Source organism: Chlorocebus sabaeus, chromosome 5 (genome assembly GCF_047675955.1).
Source record: "Chlorocebus sabaeus isolate Y175 chromosome 5, mChlSab1.0.hap1, whole genome shotgun sequence".
NCBI lineage: Eukaryota > Metazoa > Chordata > Mammalia > Primates > Cercopithecidae > Chlorocebus > Chlorocebus sabaeus.
This window is the reverse complement of record NC_132908.1, coordinates 33,998,211-34,011,412: the sequence shown is the minus strand read 5'-3', so window position 1 is coordinate 34,011,412 and position 13,202 is coordinate 33,998,211.

Sequence of the window (13,202 nt, the reverse complement as noted above, 5' to 3'; positions counted from 1 at the left end):
AAGGGAAAGATGTAACTCTGTGAGATGAATTAACAGAACACAGAGCCGTTTCTCAGAAAGCTTCTTTCCAGTTTTCAACGGAAGTTATTTCCTTTTTCACCATAACCCTCTATGGGCTTCCAAATATCCCTTTGCCAATTCCACAAGAACAGCCTTAGCGAAAGGCTTCTTGAAGGAAAAGATGTAACTCTGTGAGAAGAATTTAGAGAACACAGAGCAGTTTCTCAGAAAGCTTCTTGCCAGTTTTGAACGGAAGATATTTCCTTTTTCACCATACCCCTCTATGGGCTTCCAAATATCCCTTTGCCAATTCCACAAGAACAGCCTTAGCGAAAGGCTTCTTGAAGGGAAAGATGTAACTCTGTGAGATGAATTAACAGAACACAGAGCAGTTTCTCAGAAAGCTTCTTTCCAGTTTTGAACGGAAGATATTTCCTTTTTCACCAAAGCCCTCTATGGGCTTCCAAATATCAATTGCCAATTCCACAAGAACAGCCTTAGCGAAAGGCTTCTTGAAGGGGAAGATGTAACTCAGTGAGATGAATTAAGAGAACACAGAGCAGTTTCTCAGAAAGTTTCTTTGCAGTTTTGAACGGAAGATATTTCCTTTTTCACCGTAGGCCCCTAAGGGCTGCCAAATATCCCTTTGCCAATTCCACAAGAACAGAGTAAGCGAAAGGCTTGTTGAAGGGAAAGTTGTAACTCTGTGAGATGAATTAACAGAACACAGAGCAGTTACTCAGAAAGCTTCTTTCCAGTTTTGAACGGAAGATATTTCCTTTTTCACCATAGCCCTCTATGGGCTTCCAAATATCCCTTTGCCAATTCCACAAGAACAGCCTTAGCGAAAGGCTTCTTGAAGGGGAAGATGTAACTCCTTGAGATGAATGAACAGAACACAGAGCAGTTTCTCAGAAAGCTTCTTTCCAGTTTTGAACGGAAGATATTTCCTTTTTCACCATAGGCCTCTAAGGGCTTCCAAATATCCCTTTGCCAATTCCACAAGAACAGCCTTAGCGAAAAGCTTGTTGAAGGGAAAGTTGTAACTGTGTGAGATGAATTAACAGAACACAGAGCAGTTTCTCAGAAAGCTTCTTTCCAGTTTTGAACGGAAGATATTTCCTTTTTCACCATAGCCCTCTATGGGCTTCCAAATATCCCTTTGCCAATTCCACAAGAACAGCCTTAGCGAAAGGCTTCTTGAAGGGGAAGATGTATCTCTGTGAGATGAATGAACAGAACACAGAGCAGTTTCTCAGAAAGCTTCTTTCCAGTTTTGAACGGAAGATATTTCCTTTTTCACCATAGGCCTCTAAGGGCTTCCAAATATCCCTTTGCCAATTCCACAAGAACAGCCTTAGCGAAAGGCTTCTTGAAGGGAAAGATGTAACTCTGTGAGATGAATTAACAGAACACAGAGCAGTTTCTCAGAAAGCTTCTTTCCAGTTTTGAACGGAAGATATTTCCCTTTTCACCATAGCCCTCTATGGGCTTCCAAATATCCCTTTGCCAATTCCACAAGAACAGCCTTAGCGACAGGCTTCTTGAAGTGAAAGATGTAACTCTGTGAGATGAATTAACAGAACACAGAGCAGTTACTCAGAAAGCTTCTTTCCACTTTTGAACGGAAGATATTTCCTTTTTCACCATAGCCCTCTAAGGGCTTCCAAATATCCCTTTGCCAATTCCACAAGAACAGCCTTAGCGAAAGGCTTCTTGAAGGGAAAGATGTAACTCTGTGAGATGAATGAACAGAACACAGAGCAGTTTCTCAAAAAGCTTCTTTCCACTTTTGAACGGAAGATATTTCCTTTTTCACCATAGCCCTCTATGGGCTTCCAAATATCCCTTTGCCAATTCCACAAGAACAGCCTTAGCGAAAGGATTCTTGAAGGGAAAGATGTAACTCAGTGAGATGAATTAAGAGAACACAGAGCAGTTTCTCAGAAAGCTTCTTTCCAGTTTTGAACGGAAGATATTTCCTTTTTCACCATAGCCCTCTTTGGGCTTCCAAATATCCCTTTGCCAATTCCACAAGAACAGCCTTAGGAAAGGCTTCTTGAAGTGAAAGATGTAACTCTGTGAGATGAATTCACAGAACACAGAGCAGTTTCTCAGAAAGCTTCTTTCCAGTTTTGAACGGAAGATATTTCCTTTTTCACCATAGCCCTCTATGGGCTTCCAAATATCCCTTTGCCAATTCCACAGGAACAGCCTTAGCGAAAGGCTTTTTGAAGCGAAAGATGTAACTCTGTGAGATGAATTAACAGAAAACAGAGTAGTTTCTCCGACAGCTTCTTTCCACTTTTGAACGGAAGATATTTCCTTTTTCACCATAGCCCTCTATGGGCTTCCAAATATCCATTTGCCAATTCCACAAGAATAGCCTTAGCGTAAGGCTTTTTGAAGGGAAAGATGTAACTGTCTGTGATGAATTAACAGAACACAGAGCAGTTTCTTCGAAAGCTTCTTTCCAATTTTGAACGGAAGATATTTCCTTTTTCACCATAGCCCTCTATGGGCTTCCAAATATCCCTTTGCCAATTCCACAAGAACAGCCTTAGCGAAAGGCTTCTTGAAGGGAAAGATGTAACTCTGTGAGATGAATGAACAGAACACAGAGCAGTTTCTCAAAAAGCTTCTTTCCACTTTTGAACGGAAGATATTTCCTTTTTCACCATAGCCCTCTACGGGCTTCCAAATATCCCTTTGCCAATTCCACAAGAACAGCCTTAGCGAAAGGATTCTTGAAGGGAAAGATGTAACTCAGTGAGATGAATTAAGAGAACACAGAGCAGTTTCTCAGAAAGCTTCTTTCCAGTTTTGAACGGAAGATATTTCCTTTTTCACCATAGCCCTCTATGGGCTTCCAAATATCCCTTTGCCAATTCCACAAGAACAGCCTTAGGAAAGGCTTCTTGAAGTGAAAGATGTAACTCTGTGAGATGAATTCACAGAACACAGAGCAGTTTCTCAGAAAGCTTCTTTCCAGTTTTGAACGGAAGATATTTCCTTTTTCACCATAGCCCTCTATGGGCTTCCAAATATCCCTTTGCCAATTCCACAGGAACAGCCTTAGCGAAAGGCTTTTTGAAGCGAAAGATGTAACTCTGTGAGATGAATTAACAGAAAACAGAGTAGTTTCTCCGACAGCTTCTTTCCACTTTTGAACGGAAGATATTTCCTTTTTCACCATAGCCCTCTATGGGCTTCCAAATATCCCTTTGCCAATTCCACAAGAATAGCCTTAGCGAAAGGCTTTTTGAAGGGAAAGATGTAACTCTCTGTGATGAATTAACAGAAGACAGAGCAGTTTCTCAGAAAGCTTCTTTCCAGTTTTGAACGGAAGATATTTCCTTTTTCACCATAGAACTCTATGGGCTTCCAAATATCCCTTTGCCAATTCCACAAGAACAGACTTAGCGAAAGGCTTTTTGAAGCGAAAGATGTAACTGTGTGAGATGAATTAACAGAACACAGACCAGTTTCTCAGAAAGCTTCTTTCCAGTTTTGAACGGAAGATATTTCCTTTTTCACCATAGCCCTCTAGGGGTTCCAAATATCCCTTTGCCAATTCCACAAGAACAGCCTTAGCGAAAGGCTTCTTGAAGGGGAAGATGTAACTCTGTGAGATGAATGAACAGAACACAGAGCAGTTTCTCAGAAAGCTTCTTTCCAATTTTGAACGGAAGATATTTCCTTTTTCATCATAGGCCTCTAAGGGCTTCCAAATATCCCTTTGCCAATTCCACAAGAACAGCCTTAGCGAAAGGCTTGTTGAAGGGAAAGTTGTAACTGTGTGAGATGAATTAACAGAACACAGAGCAGTTTCTCAGAAAGCTTCTTTCCAGTTTTGAACGGAAGATATTTCCTTTTTCACCATAGCCATCTATGGGCTTCCAAATATCCCTTTGCCAATTCCACAAGAACAGCCTTAGCGAAAGGCTTCTTGAAGGGGAAGATGTAACTCTGTGAGATGAATGAATAGAACACAGAGCAGTTTCTCAGAAAGCTTCTTTCCAGTTTTGAACGGAAGATATTTCCTTTTTCACCATAGGCCTCTAAGGGCTTACAAATATCCCTTTGCCAATTCCACAAGAACAGCCTTAGCGAAAGGCTTCTTGAAGGGAAAGATGTAACTCTGTGAGATGAATTAACAGAACACAGAGCAGTTTCTCAGAAAGCTTCTTTCCAGTTTTGAACGGAAGATATTTCCCTTTTCACCATAGCCCTCTATGGGCTTCCAAATATTCCTTTGCCAATTCCACAAGAATAGCCTTAGCGACAGACTTCTTGAAGTGAAAGATGTAACTCTGTGAGATGAATTAACAGAACACAGAGCAGTTACTCAGAAAGCTTCTTTCCACTTTTGAACGGAAGATATTTCCTTTTTCACCATAGCCCTCTATGGGCTTCCAAATATCCCTTTGCCAATTCCACAAGAACAGCCTTAGCGAAAGGCTTCTTGAAGGGAAAGATGTAACTCTGTGAGATGAATTAACAGAACACAGAGCCGTTTCTCAGAAAGCTTCTTTCCAGTTTTCAACGGAAGTTATTTCCTTTTTCACCATAACCCTCTATGGGCTTCCAAATATCCCTTTGCCAATTCCACAATAACAGTATTAGCGAAAGGCTTCTTGAAGGGAAAGATGTAACTCTGTGAGATGACTTAACAGAACACAGAGCAGTATCTCAGAAAGCTTCTTTCCAGTTTTGAACGGAAGATATTTCCTTTTTCACCATAGCCCTCTATGGGCTTCCAAATATCCCTTTGCCAATTCCACAAGAACAGCCTTAGCGAAAGGCTTCTTGAAGGGAAAGATGTAACTCTGTGAGATGAATTAAGAGAACACAGAGCAGTTTCTCAGAAAGCTTCTTTCCAGTTTTGAACGGAAGATATTTTCTTTTTCACCATAGCCCTCTATGGGCTTCCAAATATCCCTTTGCCAATTCCACAAGAACAGCCTTAGCGAAAGGCTTCTTGAAGGGAAAGATGTAACTCTGTGAGATGAATGAACAGAACATAGAGCAGTTTCTCAGAAAGCTTCTTTCCAGTTTTGAATGGAAGATATTTCCTTTTTCACCATAGGCCTCTATGGGCTTCCAAATATCCCTTTGCCAATTCCACAAGAACAGCCTTAGCGAAAGGCTTTTTGAAGAGAAAGATGTAACTCTGTGAGATGAATTAACAGAACACAGAGCAGTTTCTCCGAAAGCTTCTTTCCACTTTTGAACGGAAGATATTTCCTTTTTCACCATAGCCCTCTATGGGCTTCCAAATATCCCTTTGCCAATTCCACAAGAAAAGCCTTAGCGAAAGGCTTCTTGAAGGGAAAGATGTAACTCTGTGAGAAGAATTAAGAGAACACAGAGCAGTTTCTCAGAAAGCTTCTTTCCAGTTTTGAACGGAAGATATTTCCTTTTTCACCATAGCACTCTATGGATTCCAAATATCCCTTTGCCAATTCCACAAGAATAGCCTTAGCGAAAGGCTTTTTGAAGGGAAAGATGTAACTCTCTGTGATGAATTAACAGAACACAGAGCAGTTTCTCCGAAAGCATCTTTCCAGTTTTGAACGGAAGATATTTCCTTTTTCACCATAGCCCTCTATGGGCTTCCAAATATCTCTTTGCCAATTCCAGAAGAACAGCCTTAGCGAAAGGCTTCTTGAAGGGAAAGATGTAACTCTGTGAGATGAATTAACAGAAGACAGAGCAGTTTCTCAGAAAGCTTCTTTCCAGTTTTGAACGGAAGATATTTCCTTTTTCACCATAGAACTCTATGGGCTTCCAAATATCCCTTTGAAAATTCCACAAGAACAGCCTTAGCGAAAGGCTTTTTGAAGCGAAAGATGTAACTCTGTGAGATGAATTAACAGAACACAGAGCAGTTTCTCCGAAAGCTTCTTTCCACTTTTGAACGGAAGATATTTCCTTTTTCACCATAGCCCTCTATGGGCTTCCGAATATCCCTTTGCCAATTCCACAAGAAAAGCCTTAGCGAAAGGCTTCTTGAAGGGAAAGATGTAACTCTCTGTGATGAATTAACAGAACACAGAGCAGTTTCTCAGAAAGCTTCTTTCCAGTTTTGAACGGAAATATTTCCTTTTTCACCATAGCCCTCTATGGGCTTCCAAATATCCCTTTGCCAATTCCACAAGAACAGCCTTAGCGAAAGGCTTCTTGAAGGGAAAGATGTAACTCTGTGAGAAGAATTAAGAGAACACAGAGCAGTTTCTCAGAGAGCTTCCTGCCAGTTTTGAACGGAAGATATTTACTTTTTCACCATAGCCCTCTATGGGCTTCCAAATATCCCTTTGCCAATTCCACAAGAACAGCCTTAGCGACAGGCTTCTTGAAGTGAAAGATGTAACTCTGTGAGATGAATTAACAGAACACAGAGCAGTTACTCAGAAAGCTTCTTTCCACTTTTGAACGGAAGATATTTCCTTTTTCACCATAGCCCTCTATGGGCTTCCAAATATCCCTTTGCCAATTCCACAAGAACAGCCTTAGCGAAAGGCTTCTTGAAGGGAAAGATGTAACTCTGTGAGATGAATTAACAGAACACAGAGCCGTTTCTCAAAAGCTTCTTTCCAGTTTTGAACGGAAGTTATTTCCTTTTTCACCATAACCCTCTATGGGCTTCCAAATATCCCTTTGCCAATTCCACAAGAACAGTATTAGCGAAAGGCTTCATGAAGGGAAAGATGTAACTCTGTGAGATGAATTAACAGAACACAGAGCAGTATCTCAGAAAGCTTCTTTCCAGTTTTGAACGGAAGATATTTCCTTTTTCACCATAGCCCTCTATGGGCTTCCAAATATCCCTTTGCCAATTCCACAAGAACAGCCTTAGCGAAAGGCTTCTTGAAGGGAAAGATGTAACTCTGTGAGATGAATTAAGAGAACACAGAGCAGTTTCTCAGAAAGCTTCTTTCCAGTTTTGAACGGAAGATATTTTCTTTTTCACCATAGCCCTCTATGGGCTTCCAAATATCCCATTGCCAATTCCACAAGAACAGCCTTAGCGAAAGGCTTCTTGAAGGGAAAGATGTAACTCTGTGAGATGAATGAACAGAACACAGAGCAGTTTCTCAGAAAGCTTCTTTCCAGTTTTGAATGGAAGATATTTCCTTTTTCACCATAGGCCTCTATGGGCTTCCAAATATCCCTTTGCCAATTCCACAAGAACAGCCTTAGCGAAAGGCTTTTTGAAGCGAAAGATGTAACTCTGTGAGATGAATTAACAGAACACAGAGCAGTTTCTCCGAAAGCTTCTTTCCAGTTTTGAACGGAAGATATTTCCTTTTTCACCATAGCACTCTATGGATTCCAAATATCCCTTTGCCAATTCCACAAGAATAGCCTTAGCGAAAGGCTTTTTGAAGGGAAAGATGTACTCTCTGTGATGAATTAACAGAACACAGAGCAGTTTCTCCGAAAGCATCTTTCCAGTTTTGAACGGAAGATATTTCCTTTTTCACCATAGCCCTCTATGGGCTTCCAAATATCCCTTTGCCAATTCCACAAGAACAGCCTTAGCGAAAGGATTCTTGAAGGGAAAGATGTAACTCAGTGAGATGAATTACGAGAACACAGAGCAGTTTCTCAGAAAGCTTCTTTCCAGTTTTGAACGGAAGATATTTCCTTTTTCACCATAGCCCTCTATGGGCTTCCAAATATCCCTTTGCCAATTCCACAAGAACAGCCTTAGGAAAGGCTTCTTGAAGTGAAAGATGTAACTCTGTGAGATGAATTCACAGAACACAGAGCAGTTTCTCTGAAAGCTTCTTTCCAGTTTTGAACGGAAGATATTTCCTTTTTCACCAAAGCCCTCTATGGGATTCCAAATATCCCTTTGCCAATTCCACAGGAACAGCCTTAGCGAAAGGCTTTTTGAAGCGAAGGATGTAACTCTGTGAGATGAATTAACAGAAAACAGAGTAGTTTCTCCGACAGCTTCTTTCCACTTTTGAACGGAAGATATTTCCTTTTTCACCGTAGCCCTCTACGGGCTTCCAAATATCCCTTTGCCAATTCCACAAGAATAGCCTTAGCGTAAGGCTTTTTGAAGGGAAAGATGTAACTGTCTGTGATGAATTAACAGAACACAGAGCAGTTTCTCCGAAAGCTTCTTTCCACTTTTGAACGGAAGATATTTCCTTTTTCACCATAGCCCTCTATGGGCTTCCAAATAGCCTTTGCCAATTCCACAAGAACAGCCTTAGCGAAAGGCTTCTTGAAGGGAAAGATGTAACTCTGTGAGATGAATGAACAGAACACAGAGCAGTTTCTCAAAGAGCTTCTTTCCACTTTTGAACGGAAGATATTTCCTTTTTCACCGTAGCCCTCTATGGGCTTCCAAATATCCCTTTGCCAATTCCACAAGAACAGCCTTAGCGAAAGGCTTCTTGAAGTGAAACATGTAAGTCTGTGAGATGAATTAACAGAACACAGAGCAGTATCTCAGAAAGCTTCTTTCCAGTTTTGAACGGAAGATATTTCCTTTTTCACCAAAGCCCTCTATGGGCTTCCGAATATCCCTTTGCCAATTCCACAAGATAAGCCTTAGTGAAAGGCTTCTTGAAGGGAAAGATGTAACTCTGTGACATGAATTAACAGAACACAGAGCAGTTTCTCAGAAAGCTTCTTTCCAGCTTTGAACGGAAGATATTTCCTTTTTCACCATAGCCCTCTATGGGCTTCCAAATATCCCTTTGCCAATTCCACAAGAATAGCCTTAGCGAAAGGCTTTTTGAAGGGAAAGATGTAACTCTCTGTGATGAATTAACAGAACACAGAGCAGTTTCTCAGAAAGCTTCTTTCCAGTTTTGAACGGAAATATTTCCTTTTTCACCGTAGCCCTCTATGGGCTTCCAAATATCCCTTTGCCAATTCCACAAGAACAGCCTTAGCGAAAGGTTTCTTGAAGGGAAAGATGTAACTCTGTGAGAAGAATTAAGAGAACACAGAGCAGTTTCTCAGAGAGCTTCCTACCAGTTTTGAACGGAAGATATTTCCTTTTTCACCATAGGCCTCTATGGGCTTCCAAATATCCCTTTGCCAAATCCACAAGAACAGCCTTAGCGAAAGGCTTCTTGAAGTGAAAGATGTAACTCTGTGAGATGAATTAACAGAACACAGAGCAGTTTCTCAGAAAGCTTCTTTCCAGTTTTGAACGGAAGATATTTCCTTTTTCACCATAGGCCTCTAAGGGCTTCCAAATATCCCTTTGCCAATTCCAAAAGAACAGCCTTAGCGAAAGGCTTGTTGAAGGTAAAGTTGTAACTCTTTGAGATGAATTAACAGAACACAGAGCAGTTTCTCAGAAAGCTTCTTTCCAGTTTTGAACGGAAGATATTTCCTTTTTCACCATAGCCCTCTATGGGCTTCCAAATATCCCTTTTCCAATTCCACAAGAACAGCCTTAGCGAAAGGCTTCTTGAAGGGAAAGATGTAACTCTGTGAGATGAATGAAGAGAACACAGAGCAGTTTCTCAGAAAGCTTCTTTCCAGTTTTGAACGGAAGATATTTCCTTTTTCACCATAGGCCTCTAAGGGCTTCCAAATATCCCTTTGCCAATTCCACAAGAACAGCCTTAGCGAAAGGCTTGTTGAAGGGAAAGTTGTAACTGTGTGAGATGAATTAACAGAACACAGAGCAGTTTCTCAGAAAGCTTCTTTCCAGTTTTGAACGGAAGATATTTCCTTTTTCACCATAGCCCTCTATGGGCTTCCAAATATCCCTTTGCCAATTCCACAAGAACAGCCTTACCGAAAGGCTTCTTGAAGGGGAAGATGTAACTCTGTGGGATGAATGAACAGAACACAGAGCAGTTTCTCAGAAAGCTTCTTTCCAGTTTTGAACGGAAGATATTTCCTTTTTCATCATAGGCCTCTAAGGGCTTCCAAATATCCCTTTGCCAATTCCACAAGAACAGCCTTAGCGAAAGGCTTGTTGAAGGGAAAGTTGTAACTCTGTGAGATGAATTAACAGAACACAGAGCAGTTTCTCAGAAAGCTTCTTTCCAGTTTTGAACGGAAGATATTTCCTTTTTCACCATAGCCCTCTATGGGCTTCCAAATATCCCTTTGCCAATTCCACAAGAACAGCCTTAGCGAAAGGCTTCTTGAAGGGGAAGATGTAACTCTGTGAGATGAATGAATAGAACACAGAGCAGTTTCTCAGAAAGCTTCTTTCCAGTTTTGAACGGAAGATATTTCCTTTTTCACCATAGGCCTCTAAGGGCTTACAAATATCCCTTTGCCAATTCCACAAGAACAGCCTTAGCGAAAGGCTTTTTGAAGGGAAAGATGTAACTGTCTGTGATGAATTAACAGAACACAGAGCAGTTTCTCCGAAAGCTTCTTTCCACTTTTGAACGGAAGATATTTCCTTTTTCACCATAGCCCTCTATGGGCTTCCAAATATCCCTTTGCCAATTCCACAAGAACAGCCTTAGCGAAAGGCTTCTTGAAGGGAAAGATGTAACTCTGTGAGATGAATGAACAGAACACAGAGCAGTTTCTCAAAAAGCTTCTTTCCACTTTTGAACGGAAGATATTTCCTTTTTCACCATAGCCCTCTATGGGCTTCCAAATATCCCTTTGCCAATTCCACAAGAACAGCCTTAGCGAAAGGCTTCTTGAAGTGAAACATGTAAGTCTGTGAGATGAATTAACAGAACACAGAGCAGTTTCTCAGAAAGCTTCTTTCCAGTTTTGAACGGAAGATATTTCCTTTTTCACCATAGCACTCTATGGGCTTCCAAATATCCCTTTGCCAATTCCACAAGAACAGCCTTAGCGAAAGGCTTCTTGAAGGGAAAGATGTAACTCGGTGAGATGAATTAACAGAACACAGAGCAGTTTCTCAGAAAGCTTCTTTCCACTTTTGAACGAAAGATATTTCCTTTTTCACCATAGCCCTCTATGGGCTTCCAAATATCCCTTTGCCAATTCCACAAGAACAGCCTTAGCGAAAGGCTTCTTGAAGGGAAAGATGTAACTCTGTGACATGAATTAAGACAACACAGAGCAGTATCTCAGAAAGCTTCTTTCCAGTTTTGAACGGAAGATATTTCCTTTTTCACCAAAGCCGTCTATGGGCTTCCAAATATCCCTTTGCCAATTCCACAAGAACAGCCTTAGCAAAAGGCTTCTTGAAGGGAAAGATGTAACTCTGTGAGAAGAATTAAGAGAACACAGAGCAGTTTCTCAGAAAGCTTCTTTCCAGTTTTGAACGGAAGATATTTTCTTTTTCACCATAGCCCTCTATGGGCTTCCAAATATCCCTTTGCCAATTCCACAAGAACAGCCGTAGCGAAAGGCTTCTTGAAGGGAAAGATGTAACTCTGTGAGATGAATTAACAGAAGACAGAGCAGTTTCTCAGAAAGCTTCTTTCCAGTTTTGAACGGAAGATATTTCCTTTTCACCATAGGACTCTATGGGCTTCCAAATATCCCCTTGCCAATTCCACAAGAACAGCCTTAGCGAAAGGCTTTTTGAAGCGAAAGATGTAACTCTGTGAGATGAATTAACAGAACACAGAGCAGTTTCTCCGAAAGCTTCTTTCCACTTTTGAACGGAAGATATTTCCTTTTTCACCATAGCCCTCTATGGGCTTCCGAATATCCCTTTGCCAATTCCACAAGAAAAGCCTTAGCGAAAGGCTTCTTGAAGGGAAAGATGTAACTCTGTGAGATGAATTAACAGAACACAGAGCAGTTTCTCAGAGAGCTTCTTTCCAGTTTTGAACGGAAGATATTTCCTTTTTCACCATAGCCCTCTATGGGCTTCGAAATATCCCTTTGCCAATTCCACAAGAATAGCCTTAGCGAAAGGCTTTTTGAAGGGAAAGATGTAACTCTCTGTGTTGAATTAACAGAACACAGAGCAGTTTCTCAGAAAGCTTCTTTCCAGTTTTGAACGGAAGATATTTCCTTTTTCACCATAGCCCTCTAAGGGCTTCCAAATATCCCTTTGCCAATTCCACAAGAACAGCCTTAGCGAAAGGCTTCTTGAAGGGAAAGATGTAACTCTGTGAGAAGAATTAAGAGAACACAGAGCAGTTTCTCAGAAAGCTTCTTTCCAGTTTTGAACGGAAGATATTTCCTTTTTCACCATAGGCCTCTAAGGGCTTCCAAATATCCCTTTGCCATTTCCACAAGAACGGCCTTAGCGAAAGGCTTGTTGAAGGGAAAGTTTTAACTGTGTGAGATGAATTAACAGAACACAGAGCAGTTTCTCAGAAAGCTTCTTTCCAGTTTTCAACGGAAGATATTTCCTTTTTCACCATAGCCCTCTATGGGCTTCTAAATATCCCTTTGCCAGTTCCACAAGAACAGCCTTAGCGAAAGGCTTCTTGAAGGGGAAGATGTAACTCTGTGAGATGAATGAACAGAACACAGAGCAGTTTCTCAGAAAGCTTCTTTCCAGTTTTGAACGGAAGATATTTCCTTTTTCATCATAGGCCTCTAAGGGCATCCAAATATCCCTTTGCCAATTCCACAAGAACAGCCTTAGCGAAAGGCTTGTTGAAGGGAAAGTTGTAACTGTGTGAGATGAATTAACAGAACACAGAGCAGTTTCTCAGAAAGCTTCTTTCCAGTTTTGAACGGAAGATATTTCCTTTTTAACCATAGCCCTCTATGGGCTTCCAAATATCCCTTTGCGAATTACACAAGAACAGCCTTAGCGAAAGGCTTCTTGAAGGGGAAGATGTAACTCTGTGAGATGAATGAATAGAACACAGAGCAGTTTCTCAGAAAGCTTCTTTCCAGTTTTGAACGGAAGATATTTCCTTTTTCACCATAGGCCTCTAAGGGCTTACAAATATCCCTTTGCCAATTCCACAAGAACAGCCTTAGCGAAAGGCTTCTTGAAGGGAAAGATGTAACTCTGTGAGATGAATTAACAGAACACAGAGCAGTTTCTCAGAAAGCTTCTTTCCAGTTTTGAACGGAAGATATTTCCCTTTTCACCATAGCCCTCTATGGGCTTCCAAATATCCCTTTGCCAATTCCACAAGAACAGCCTTAGCGACAGGCTTCTTGAAGTGAAAGATGTAACTCTGTGAGATGAATTAACAGAACACAGACCAGTTACTCAGAAAGCTTCTTTCCACTTTTGAACGGAAGATATTTCGTTTTTCACCGTAGCCCTCTATGGGCTTCCAAATATCCCTTTTCCAATTCCA